Raw genomic sequence first — 12,506 nt, 5'->3', positions numbered from 1 at the left:
TTAGTTAAAAAATGGTAAGCAAAGAAGAAAGCAAAGAAAGAAGAATAGGAAAGACAAGCACAAGATCTTACTTTTCCTTTTGAAAATGCTTTATTTAACTACCTCTATAAATACAACAATGCCAAAAAAGTTTTAAAACAAACAATGCAAGATAGAAAACAATTCTAAGTAGATCTAAAAAAAAAAAGAGAAGAAAAAAGAAAAGATAATAATATTATGGCAATAACATTTTGCATTATCTAAATGTCCTCAGCCGAGGTCACCTTGTCTTGTTCATTTGTCTTTTAGTAACAAGAAACAAGTCTAAAATGGAGAGAGAGAAAAACGCTACACATGTAGTGTTATGAAATGATTGCAAAATAAAGCGTGTTTTGTCAATGAACGTGTGATCAATTTGGGCCAGTATTATTCCACACTGGCAACTTACAGCCACATTTATATATCCACACATAAACACATTCGCATTAGTTGAACACTTTGGCAAAAAATATGTTTTGTTGGTGTTAAACTTAAAGATGGAAAAATCTTCTTAAAATATATTATAGCATTTCCTCTTACTTCATACACACAATGTACTGTATATATTAAATATATCCTGACTGCTTTACTCATAATAAAAGATTAGATAACAGACAGAGAAAAACTACTGGGGATGGTTCACTTTTCTCAAAACACACAGATATGCCATATCCTAGATGATCGCAGCAGTGAGTAAAAATGTGTTTCCTAGCTTACGTGATGTGACTTGCATGGATTGGTCATTTCTTTGTTTGGTATATTGTGAAGTTTTCCCCAAACTTTCACTCAGTCCTCTTCTTAAAAAAAAAAAAAAAAAACAGGCTATACTTAATAAACATCAACTCTGTTAGAGCATGAAAGCGTAATACAACATAAGCAGCACTCTAACACTCAGAGCCCCCATAGAAACAACAGCATAACACAAAAAAAGAAAGAAAAAATGCCTTTCTGAAAAGAAAATAGGACAGAAGAGGCACTGTGGTATCACAGACAGTGTTTAAGAGGTCACTTGACAGACAGCAGTCTGAATAAAGGCACATGTGACATACGCAGTCCTGCTGAAGGCACAGTGTTGGCATACAGGAGGACACTGATGTGACACACAGCAGTCATTGAAAAGACAATGAGGATACAGTATTAACAGGTTCTCTGAGCTCCCTGGTTTCAGTTTGGTCCAGTTCATTTCAGTTCTAGGAGTATCAAAATACCCCTAAATAGACAAAAAGTGCCTGCTCACACAGCATATACACACACAAGAACTTCTAACACCCTAAAATATTTAAGTGCACCTCAAAACAGTCATCGCTGCTAACACATACCATACTACAGTAGCACAACTTGGAGTGTGATCTATAAAAATGCAGGGTTAGATCTACAAAAACTAAAACAAAACTCAGTGGTCAGTCTTCTGTGTCTACACACATCTATAGAAGGTTTTCAGATGGGGGATTGAGAGTATTGCGCCATTAACCTGATTTTATTCTGCAACTCAAGGTCTGCAAGTCAAGACTGTTAATAAACAACATGAACATAATTGGTTCAGTGGTAAATGAGACAGTACTTCAGGTGTAATTTGTATTATGGCACAAAAGTGGTTAAGGGAACCTCTGTTCCCCTAATGAGCACATAAGACTTCACAGAACTGGATGCTGGGAATCACAGTAGTGGTCTGAAAAAATAAGGGTTGGTTATCAACTAACACAACCTGGGAAAGTAAGCAGAACTAAGTCATCATAAAAAATGCTGCTTTTTCAACCCAGCTACTTTTTTGTCAGTCTGGTTTGTGCATTTAAAACATATTAAAGGGATAGTTTACACAAAAACATCTTTAACTCATCCTCAAGTCATTCCAAATCTGTATGACTTTCTTTCTTCTGCAGATTACAAAATAATATATTTTGGTTACCATTGACTTGCATTGTATATATGAAAAACAAAGACTCAAAATACCTTCTCTCATGTTCCAATGAAGAAAGTAAGCTATACAGGTTTGAAACGATTTCATTTCTGGGTGAACTATACCTTTAACAGAGTACTAATGTTATCCAGTTTTTATCCAACTGACTGAAAAAACTTGAACACTCGAACTTATTTCGCCTCTGAGAATGCGAATGCGAATGAAAACAGTGTTTGTCTATCTTCTAGTTAAGAGAAGAAAAATATCTTCTAAACAAAAACAACCTCTTCAAACAAACTAAACAGTAGAATTTTAAAATGATCTAAATATAAAAACGCAAAAGCAATATTAGAAGTTAAGGAGGAAAACTTTGCATATAGACTCGCGTGCAGGAAACCCAGTGGACGGAAGATTATGCATTTGGACGTCTTCAATGCATTTATGTTATAAACTCAAAATACAGCATTTTCATGAAACACTTCAAATCTTCTACTTCTGTGGTTGTTGAAGTTCCTGCTCAGCAGTTGTTTGTTCATTTTACAGTTTTTTGCCAATTTTGTTTTTCTTCACAAACAAAAGTAAATGCACTAAAGCATAGAGAGGCATTAAATACGTTCTCATTAAAGTCCACAAATACTACAACGTTCCTTCAGTATTCTTGTGGCCGTGAATGCAGAGGATTGGTATTAGACGCTCTGGCTCACGATTCTCAGCAGGAGTGTGTGGGGAAGACGGTGATATGTCAGTAGGTCTGCCTTTGCAAGTCTTATTTGAAGTTTCTTCAATATGAACATATCACTCGGAATCAGTCCACAGCTGTACTGGGTATCAACTAATAAAATGAATGATAAAATACGCAAATGAGTGTTAACTTGTCATTCATTCAGTCGTGTGATGGCTTTGGAAATCAGCAAGAGTTGTCGATGCCTTTAAGAAGTCGAACTGACAGACTGTTTCCTATTAATCTAAAGGGATAATAGACGAGGTTGTGGTCACATTGCAGGATTTGAGTCCATAACATATAACACAAAAGTCTACCTGTCTTGATAAGCTAATCAGTAGCATATAAATATGGTTTTGGTCTAGGTCATATGTCTGGATTAATAAATGTGGGCCAGATGAAGATGTGAGATAATTTAGCTTTGCCAGCGTCTAATCTAAAGGCTTCCAGGGAGCTTCACACGAGTCAGAAGGTGTTAGTTTTGTTGTATGTCAGTTTCACTCTCCGTGGTTCAATTAACCAGCAGAACTCATACAGTGGTGTAGATGTCTGATGGCCTGTGGTGATGTGGTGTGTGTAAGTGTAAGTCATTGTGATCTCAGTAGGTCTGGTATACATCATGAATGGGCATCTGGAAGGTGGCGGTGGCAGGGAAGGCCTGAGGCATGTACCCAGCGTACCCTCCATAGGTTGCAGCGGCTGCCATAGCAGCGTTCTTCTGCAGCGCTGCCAGTGTGGCCGTGTTGGCGTGGGTAGCGATAGGCATATAGCTGGCTCCATACAGACTGGCAGCAGTCGGGATCCTCTGGATATTGTGAGCCATGGCATAGATGGGGGTTATCGAACGACCCTATGAGGTAAAGAGAGAGACAGACAAGATAAAACAGCAATCAAATAAAGTGTTTTTGACAACGACAGTGATGGTGGGTCACTTTGTTTTTATTTCTGCAGTCTCATTCTAGGTAGAGCTGTCTCGAGTGAAATCTCACTGGTCCAAAACAGAAGATACTGCATCTGTTCACAGATAAAATAAACCCCAACCCCACTACAGAGCTAAATTTGCATATTAAAGGCAGGCATACACATTGGAACGTCATGAGCCCTTGCACATGACATGATTGAGTTTATCCGAAAATCGTACAGAGGCAGTCACGCACAACACAAATTTACTACAATTTGACAAACTCTAATGTAATCATTACGTTTTGAGCCATTCATAAAAATATGGATTCTGAAGATGAAATAGTTTTCTTTGTGGCAGCTATGGCTTGTGATGTCAAACAACAAACAAAAACTAAAGACATGACAAAGAATGGCTGAAAAGCAGAGAAAATCATGGACTTTCTGTTCTTCATGAAGAACTTCAGGTGAGAAGGGTATTTCTGAATTTCTGTTTTTTTGCCGGAAATACAACAGGTAAAGCCTATTCATTAATAAAGTTGAAAGGCAAAATTTGGCACAATTCGGAGCTGTAATATTAACTACAATTACTTAATAGACTATTTATCTACATAAAATGTGGGTTTTGTCATCTTCTGATTGGTCAGCTTCAGTCTCGTTCACCCGCACAAATTTAGACCGACAGTGTCCGATTTTTTTTACATGTTTGGAAATTAACGGGAGGTCAGGAGGTGCTCGTAACATTCTGTAACATCGTTGTAACATCGGATCGGCCCGTAATTATTCTCACACGGTGCGAGCCGTGACCATGCAAGCATCTGCGATTTTCTCCAGAGAGAAAGAAATTGTCTGTGAGCTCATACGACAGCAAAAATCACACCGTATATGCCCGCCTTAGAGGGTAAGTTTGCTGATTTTCAACCAGCTTTGTATTGTTACAATGTCTGTAGTACTATTAGTAAATAAACACCAAGATATCCCTGTTTATTAGTACACTACTGACGTGTTTGACGTAGACTTTTGATAGCTCCAGAGCTCTGTAAAGTACATGTTTGTATCCACGCTCATGGATTATCTGATTGAACCCAGTGCATTATGGGTGTTGACATTTTTCTTCCTTTTTTCAACATATCTCTTTTTCTGTTTTCTCTAGTCATGTAATTTTTTTTTCTTTCTCATAATGACCGCATGAACACATGATCCATGCAGTTGTGAAGGTGATATTCAATATATGACAATAGGAGTCTGACCAGATTTTGTGTATTTTTAGAAAGCATTGGTATTATAATATTTTAACGTGGTCTTTTAACCAAGTTGTGAATTCTTTAATTATAAGCTGTAACATATTTAGTTGTCAGGATTCATATTTTAAGAACTAGACACCTTTCAAATCATGAGTTGGAATTTGAACTGAACAGAAAGTTTAATTGGAATCTGAACTGGAATTACAGGAAGTGGAATTTACTGAATTACAATTCAAAGATTGCACACAGATATATTTTTGTCCTTTTAATAAATTAAAAGACTTTTCAAAGTTTGTCTTGACAACAAACTTCCTTTTCTAGTTACATTTATTGTAGTTACGTGAACTTTTAAACGTCAGTTCTTTTAACTCTACTTCTTTTAATTAAAATATTGAATAACGGCTACAGCAAATCAGCAAGTACTAGATGGATCTTGAAGTGTAAGAAAACACTGATGCTCGAGGCATAATCATGCTCTACATAGCTGTATAATAATCAAAAATGTTTCATTGGCTGTTAATGTGTCATACAGCACAGCATTTTCGCTTTCAGTGTCAAGCCACAAATAAGCTCATGGTGTTAGGATTGAAGAAGAGTGTTATAATGACTGTAAACTGTCTCATGTACTCAGGTGTAGGTGAGTACCTGGAAAGGAGGTGGTGTGGAGACTGCAGGTATGACCGCTGCAGTGGCCGAGGCAGCTGTGGGGTCATGCTGGAGGGCCAAAGGGTTTATCAGGTGCTCCACTGAGTGCATCTTCCTTCATCCATTAACTTAGTTGCAGGGGCAGCAGAAAACACAGCAGGATACTGAGCACCAAGAGCTGGAAGAGCCACTGCACATATATACATACAATTAGAACAATATATATGGTGAACATTACACTATAGCACATTTTGTATATTACTATGTGAGGTAACTAAATATTTTCAATATGAAATGGGGCACTATTGAAATGCAGGTAAGTGAAAGATAAGTCAGAAAGTGCAAGAATGGAAAGACTGGGACTTACACAACCTGTCCTCTTTTACAAGTGTATGACTCAGCTTAAGATTAACAACAACAAAAGAACACACCCACACACAGCCACGTACGCATTGTCCTTCACACACACATACATTGTTTCCATGCACAAAAACTCTTTTCATTCCCCCCCATTAATTTAGACTTAGGATCAGACGGTTTAAGTGACGTCAGAAAACTCCAGTCAGGAGTTCGCAGATCTCAGATCAGAATTGTGCAAGATCAGTCAGTTTCGACATAGAGCAGCCGATTAGTAAGAAAATAAAAGTCATTAAGAACCTTGAACTCAATGCCCAAACAAACTCTCGCAAAGCATTGTTATTAGTGGTATTTAGTTCCTCTGTTATGTTAATATCCTTAATAACAGTCTATTCAGATGACTGTACATTTGTAATATTTAATCTGGAAGTATATACTCATTTGAGAGCTTTTTGAGAATTGTGTGAACATTGTATGTACTGTATAATTCAAAGAAGGCATTTAAGCAATAAAATCAAAGCTTGCTTACTGGAGTAAGCCGTGATGGCAATGAAAGCTGTTCCACTCCAGGCCAGTAGAGGCAGTGGAATCTAACAAATGTATCTTTACATATTTTTAAAGTAAACCCAGTTTACTTGACTGTAATTTTTAAATTTTAAGTGTAAAACTAACTGGTGGATACATGTCAGTACTAAATATCATTAGTAAATGAAACAGAATGAACAGGTTTTAGATTCTGTTTCTAGATCATTACAGATTCTGCCTCTACTGGATGGAGTGGAGAACAGCAGAACTTAATTCTGTATGCATGTGGTTTATTTTCACACTGACTTGTGCCAGGCTTGATGCCCACTGGGTTCACAGCTGCCAGCTCTAGATTGGGCATGATCTCGTAAGGTTTGTCCGGCAATTTGCCCTTTCCTTCATGGTAGCGGCTGTAAATGCCTCGGCCAGCTGAATAACCACCAAGGTATGAGCCGCGGGGCCCTGGGCCCCTATTACTGGCCCCAGCACGGCCACGGCCTCTTACAGTACCTGCTTAAGATAGAAATGAAAGGAGGCACTGTTCAGGTACAGAACCACAAGGAGGCACATACCTATATATACTGTAAGTACTGGTAACCCCATTGTTTGAGGTGCAGCAGACATTTGAAATAAAGTCATTAGCTTTCTCTGTCAGCTTTCTATTCATGTTGAATATACTGAGAAATGGGTGTGGGACTATCACTCTTCAGCATTCTGATTCAAACTGCTGTCAGTGTGAACGCCTTTGAGATATTTGTAATCACCCTCCATTCTTTAGGATGGGAATGGTGGTGGTGTTTGAGCAAAGTTGAAATTAAAAGTAAAGATAAAGTTTTGTTTTAATCAGATAAAGGATGACCAAACATGTCTCAGATTGAGTGTGCAATCACAGTTCTTTGATCAGTTTGAAACCCAACCCAAAACCACAAGCATTTGTTATTGATGGTTATGGGTTAGGAAATGTAATAATACCAGATTCCCATCATTAGTTTCAGTATCATACATTTTGGGGATCTCAGCTCTTAAGCCTAAAACAATCTCACAATTCATGCCATCTAGTGGCCATGCTAAAGATGTGATTAGCAACAAAGAGGGCAGAGCTTCTTATTTTGGGATGCTTTTTAAAAGCAGTTGCTCTCAGCTGGTTTCGTTTCTGGATTTTACTTTAGATTCAAAGCAGCCAACACAGTACCGAAGCTGTTTATTGTAGAAAAGTAAGAATATTATTTCATTAACATGAGAAAATATGCAAAATTATGACAAGGCTGCATAGGACAGTTGATTTAGGTTTCTAAATGTTTTTCGAAATTCAATGGAAGGCAACCTCTTGGAAGCCAATAATTTTTTTGTCCAACCAAACTATTTTTATCTTAATTTTATATTATACTCTATTGTGACAAATCATAAATTATGAAAAGTACAATTTTCCATTTTTACTGTGCTTTAAAAAAACAAAACATATTTGTAGCTCAGAAAGATGATTAAATATAAATGTAATCACTGTCAGAAATTCTCCAAAAGTACTTAATATGCACACTGTCAAAAATGAAACTAAGAAAATTATCACATGAATAATATAAGGTTATTGCATTAAAGTATTACAAGAAGATACTATTATTATTATTATTATTATTTAACTTCAAATCAGAAGGAAAATAGTTTTTAGTGTAATTGGTAATGAAGTACAAAAATGAAATTACCCTACACCCCTGAATGCAGTCTGGGTCATATTATTATTTTTATTATTTTACGTTGTGTAGTTCATGGCCTTTGCTTTTCATGACTTTTTGCATAGTTTTTCCCCACCAGTTGAGAAACACTGTTTTAAAGGAGGTTCCCATATGAAAGCTCTGGGTTAAAGGGCACAAAGTTTTAACATTAATTGTTTTGTACAGATCAAGTCTCATTACGTGTGTGAATACAGATTGTAATCCAAGAGAGTTGGAAAACAGTCTAGTTTCCCAACTATATTTAACAGCATGATACTCAAGGTCATCAAGAAAAATCACTTGTTACCAATGTCTACATGTAATTCTGATTTTATCAAATGGTATTGACTTTCCTGTAGATCCTATAGATCCTGTTTTTTCTAATCAAGAATCACATTTCTCCCAGCGTTCAATCTGATCTGAGAAAGTAAAGAGAAAATAAGGTTTCCAACCTTTGATGAAGTACTCTCGGTTGGGTCCAATGAGTGTGTTGTAGGGATAGCCATAATAGGTGAGTGTATACGGGTCACACTGATACACGTAACTTTGTTGGGTGTTTTCAGTAGTTGTCGGAGCCGCTGTTCCCTTCGATGCTTTCTGATAGCGGGTGTACTGCTCCTTATCCACAGGCTTGGCCAGGGTCACTTCAATACGGGAACCTTCGATCTCCGTGCCATTCAGGTTGTCCATCGCAACCACAGCATCTTCTCGACTGGCGAAGTGAACAAAGGCGTAGTCTCTGATTTTTTTGACACGTTCCACGCAGCCAGGGTTGAACTGGCCGAAGGTTTGGCGTAGAATGTCCTCACTGGTCTCTATCATCAGGTTCCGCACGTACAGAATCTTTACTGTTTCCATGACGTCCTCGTCAACATCAATCTCAGGTTCTGCCCAGTCAACTGCAATTTGATGACCCCAGAGCTGTACACACACACACACACACACACACACATACGAAGAAACAGATATGCACTCATCAGGTTTAAAGTAAGGGAGATGTATTTACTAAATGATATCAATAAAGGAATAATTAACCTAAAAATAACATGAAAATAAAAATAAAATGGCATAATTTTTTTTATTTTGAGTGAACAGTTCCTTTGATTGTAGTGGAAAATGGTGTTAACCTGAATTCGTCCTGGCATGAGCTTTCTTCTGGCCATAGCAGCAGCGCGGTGAGACTCATACTCTACAAAGGCAAAGCCACGATTCTTCATCTTATCCGCAGCACTTGCATACACAATCACATCCAGCACCCCTTCTGTCACCTTGGAAACTTCCTCCAGGATCTCCTCACGCTTCTTGGTTTTTGGGATTCCTCCAATGAAGAGGCGGCAGTTATCTACGCTACAGCACACACCTAACAACCTTCCCGGACGAATTTCGAAGTTATTGAGATCACGAACTGCTCGCTTAGCTTCATGCTTCTGCGTGTACATGACGAATGCATAACCACGGTTCTTCCCGTCAAAATCCATCATAAGACGCATCTCGTAGATCCGTCCAACAGTCTCAAATACTGGCACCAGCTCGTCCTCGTAAACGTCACGTGGGATTTTACCCACAAAGATTTCACAGCCACGTGGAGGGGAGGGCCCTTGCCAGCCAGGTGGTGGGCCGTATTTGCGCTGTCCATTTTCTTGCACCATACCATAACCTGACCGCTCCATCAAGGCCACAAGCGCAGCTTCATTTGGGGCCCCAGCCACTCCATCGGGGATATCGCTGTGATGCTGCGGAAGCCCAGACGAGGCCTTAGAAGAGGAGGAAGGGCTAGGGTTACTCATAGCAACGGCAGAGGCGGAGTCTTCTGCTGTCATTCTGAGATAAGCATCCAATCAGGATTGGAGTCTAAAAAGAGCCAAAAGATTTTCATCTGGTCAGTATGTGTATATTACCTGCATTGAAAACAAACTACAAGCATCACCACATAATTAACTAATAAATCTATCTCCATAAGCAATATAATTTCAAGCATTTTTCTTTTTCATGTTTTGTCTTTATTGAAAATGGATTTGAAGTAGGGATGTAGCAATATTACATTTAGATGATAGCAAAGATTATCTAAATGTAATATATATATATATATATATATATATATATATATATATATATATATATATATATATATATATATATACTTAATTATCAAATAGAATAAATTGTAAGTCCTTTTTTCTCTGTATAACACACACATGAAGAAAAAATATAAATCCTCTTCTACACTTAAAGCTTTCTAATAAACCTCACTAAGCCGCATCTACATTCTTTAGCATGGAAAAAAAAACTCCAAAATGCCTAAATCCTACAGTCTAGAATTTTCCATAAGCAGAACACAGATGCACTGAAGTAAACTACAAGATCTTTGACAAAGAAATCATGTTTGACATAAAGACACTATGTTTTGTTTTTTGTGGGGAATTGGTGTGTTTACTGAGTAGTGAAAATTATATAGTATACTGTACATATTCAATCACACTGTTTTGCTGTTTGTTGGCTCTAGTCAGTAATTTAGCAGTTAGCCGGACCTTGCTGCCTGCTTAGACTAAGGTACAGTAGTTAGGTTTCTTAGCAATGGAATCATGGTTACACACGCAGAGCATGCTGACCCACACACAGCTTATCCTAGAGAACACAACTAAGTTCAAACAGACAAAAAAATGCATGCAAACATAACAAATACAGGACATACAGTAACAACAAATGTATAAAGGTTACTAATTAGTTTTTTACTCCAGGAATAAAGTTCAAACAAATGAACAACTACACGCACCGTGATTAAGTAGGTACCTGGTGTTTTCATGATGAGTTCTAAGAGGCTTGCTGAAGGAGCATGTGACTCTGACTGTGAGGTTGGAATAACAGGCAACTCAGCAGTACTAAACCAGAGCTCTCACACACACATCCACAAACACTTCCTCATTCACACCCTTACACACATACATATACTGAAAATCAGTACATGTGTGGCTCAAGGCCAAACTGAAACAGGAAGAAAAGCAGACTGACTAATCAAAAAGCCATGAGGACAGGCCAAACATCTAATAAACATGATTTAAAAATATACATCTGCAGATGTTTCTATGATCACTCATTTGAAAAAGGGGAACAGTGGACCCAACAGCTAACACAGCCTGAAATTAAAGGGTTAATTTGATAAAACCTAATAGTACCAACAAAGAAAAAAAAAAACATTTTCTGGAGAACAACTTACTTCCTAAACTAACTGCTGGTTGTCAGTTCGTTAAATTGGGGATAGACTCTTAGTAGAAGTGGGGTCAATGGAAGTGTGTGGATGACAATAAAAGACGATTCAGCAGAATTCGGGAGGAAGGAGAGGTCGAGATCATGGATCTCTGCCAGAAACTAAACAAGTAAAGAGAGAAAGAAGGCAAAGTGAAAAATGTGATTCACCAAGTAGTAGCAGAGTATAATAATCTAAGCCGAGCTGTCAATTTTCATGTAGCTAATTAATTTTAAGTGTAACAAAACCAAGACATGAAGTAAAAAAAAAAAAAAAAACCCGCAATATGTCCAGACTTGTTTTAAAAATATATATTTTAACTTGTTCAGAAAATACGCAGTTCTTGCGCGAGACGTTAGCGCATTAAGCGCAACTGCCCAAAGCACCGAGACTACAGTACAGTGCCTTCCAGCCACTCCAACTGAAGCATCAATTTACACAGTTATGAATATAACCGAGGGGTTCAGATTATTACCTGTTTTGAAAACGCAGAGCTCATGCATCAGCTGCATCAAAACGGACGGATGTGGACTTCAGTGACAGGTTTTTCTTTTGATATGGCTAAGTTGTCAAGCTTTACCTAGCAAACTGGAAATCTCTCTCTCTCTATCTCTCTCTCTCTCAAGTCAGTTTCTGTGAAGTTATTAACATCATCCCTGTTGGGGTTCTTAATGAATTAATCGGCATATCATGTAATTAATTCAGTTAAAATATTGATTGAACGTTTTAACATTAAGGTAAATCACTGGGGACAAATAAAGACTTGGAGAAACATTCCTCATGTAGCCTTCCTGATTTTCTGGAAGTGAGACTTTTTTGGATGTTTCCTTGTTCCGTACAGATATACAGAAAACTGCAGGAACTGAAAACCAGTGGCAAGACAGAGAAAATGAACGATCCAGAGGGTGGAAAAAAGATTATTCATTTTCCAGCCAACATTAGGTTCCATATCTCATTGTACCTGCCTGGCAATGGTTGACCTTTATAAGTCAGTGTGTGTGTGTGTGTGTGTGTGTGTGTGTGTACTTGGTGCAAGGAAACCTGAGGCAGCAGCAGGTGGATGATTAACCAACACAAATCACTAGCTGCACACACACACACACACATACACACACACAGACACAGAGTGCAATTCATTTGAACAAAGCATTCAAATAAAAAATTCTCACAAAAAAATTATTTTCTTAAGATTTCGAACACAAACATAACCAGTAACACTTTACAATAAATATTCCATTTGTTAACA

General features: G+C 37.8%; 1 pseudogene; it reads right to left on the bottom strand.

Moving 5' to 3' along the window:
• Nucleotides 1–2,689: 2,689 nt before the first annotated feature.
• On the bottom strand, nucleotides 2,690–12,199 carry LOC113107019 (RNA-binding protein 47-like; annotated as a pseudogene).
• Between the last annotated feature and the right edge of the window lie 307 nt (nucleotides 12,200–12,506).

This window comes from Carassius auratus, chromosome 1, assembly GCF_003368295.1.
Source record: "Carassius auratus strain Wakin chromosome 1, ASM336829v1, whole genome shotgun sequence".
Lineage (NCBI taxonomy): Eukaryota > Metazoa > Chordata > Actinopteri > Cypriniformes > Cyprinidae > Carassius > Carassius auratus.
This window is presented reverse-complemented; position numbering and strand designations above follow the sequence as displayed.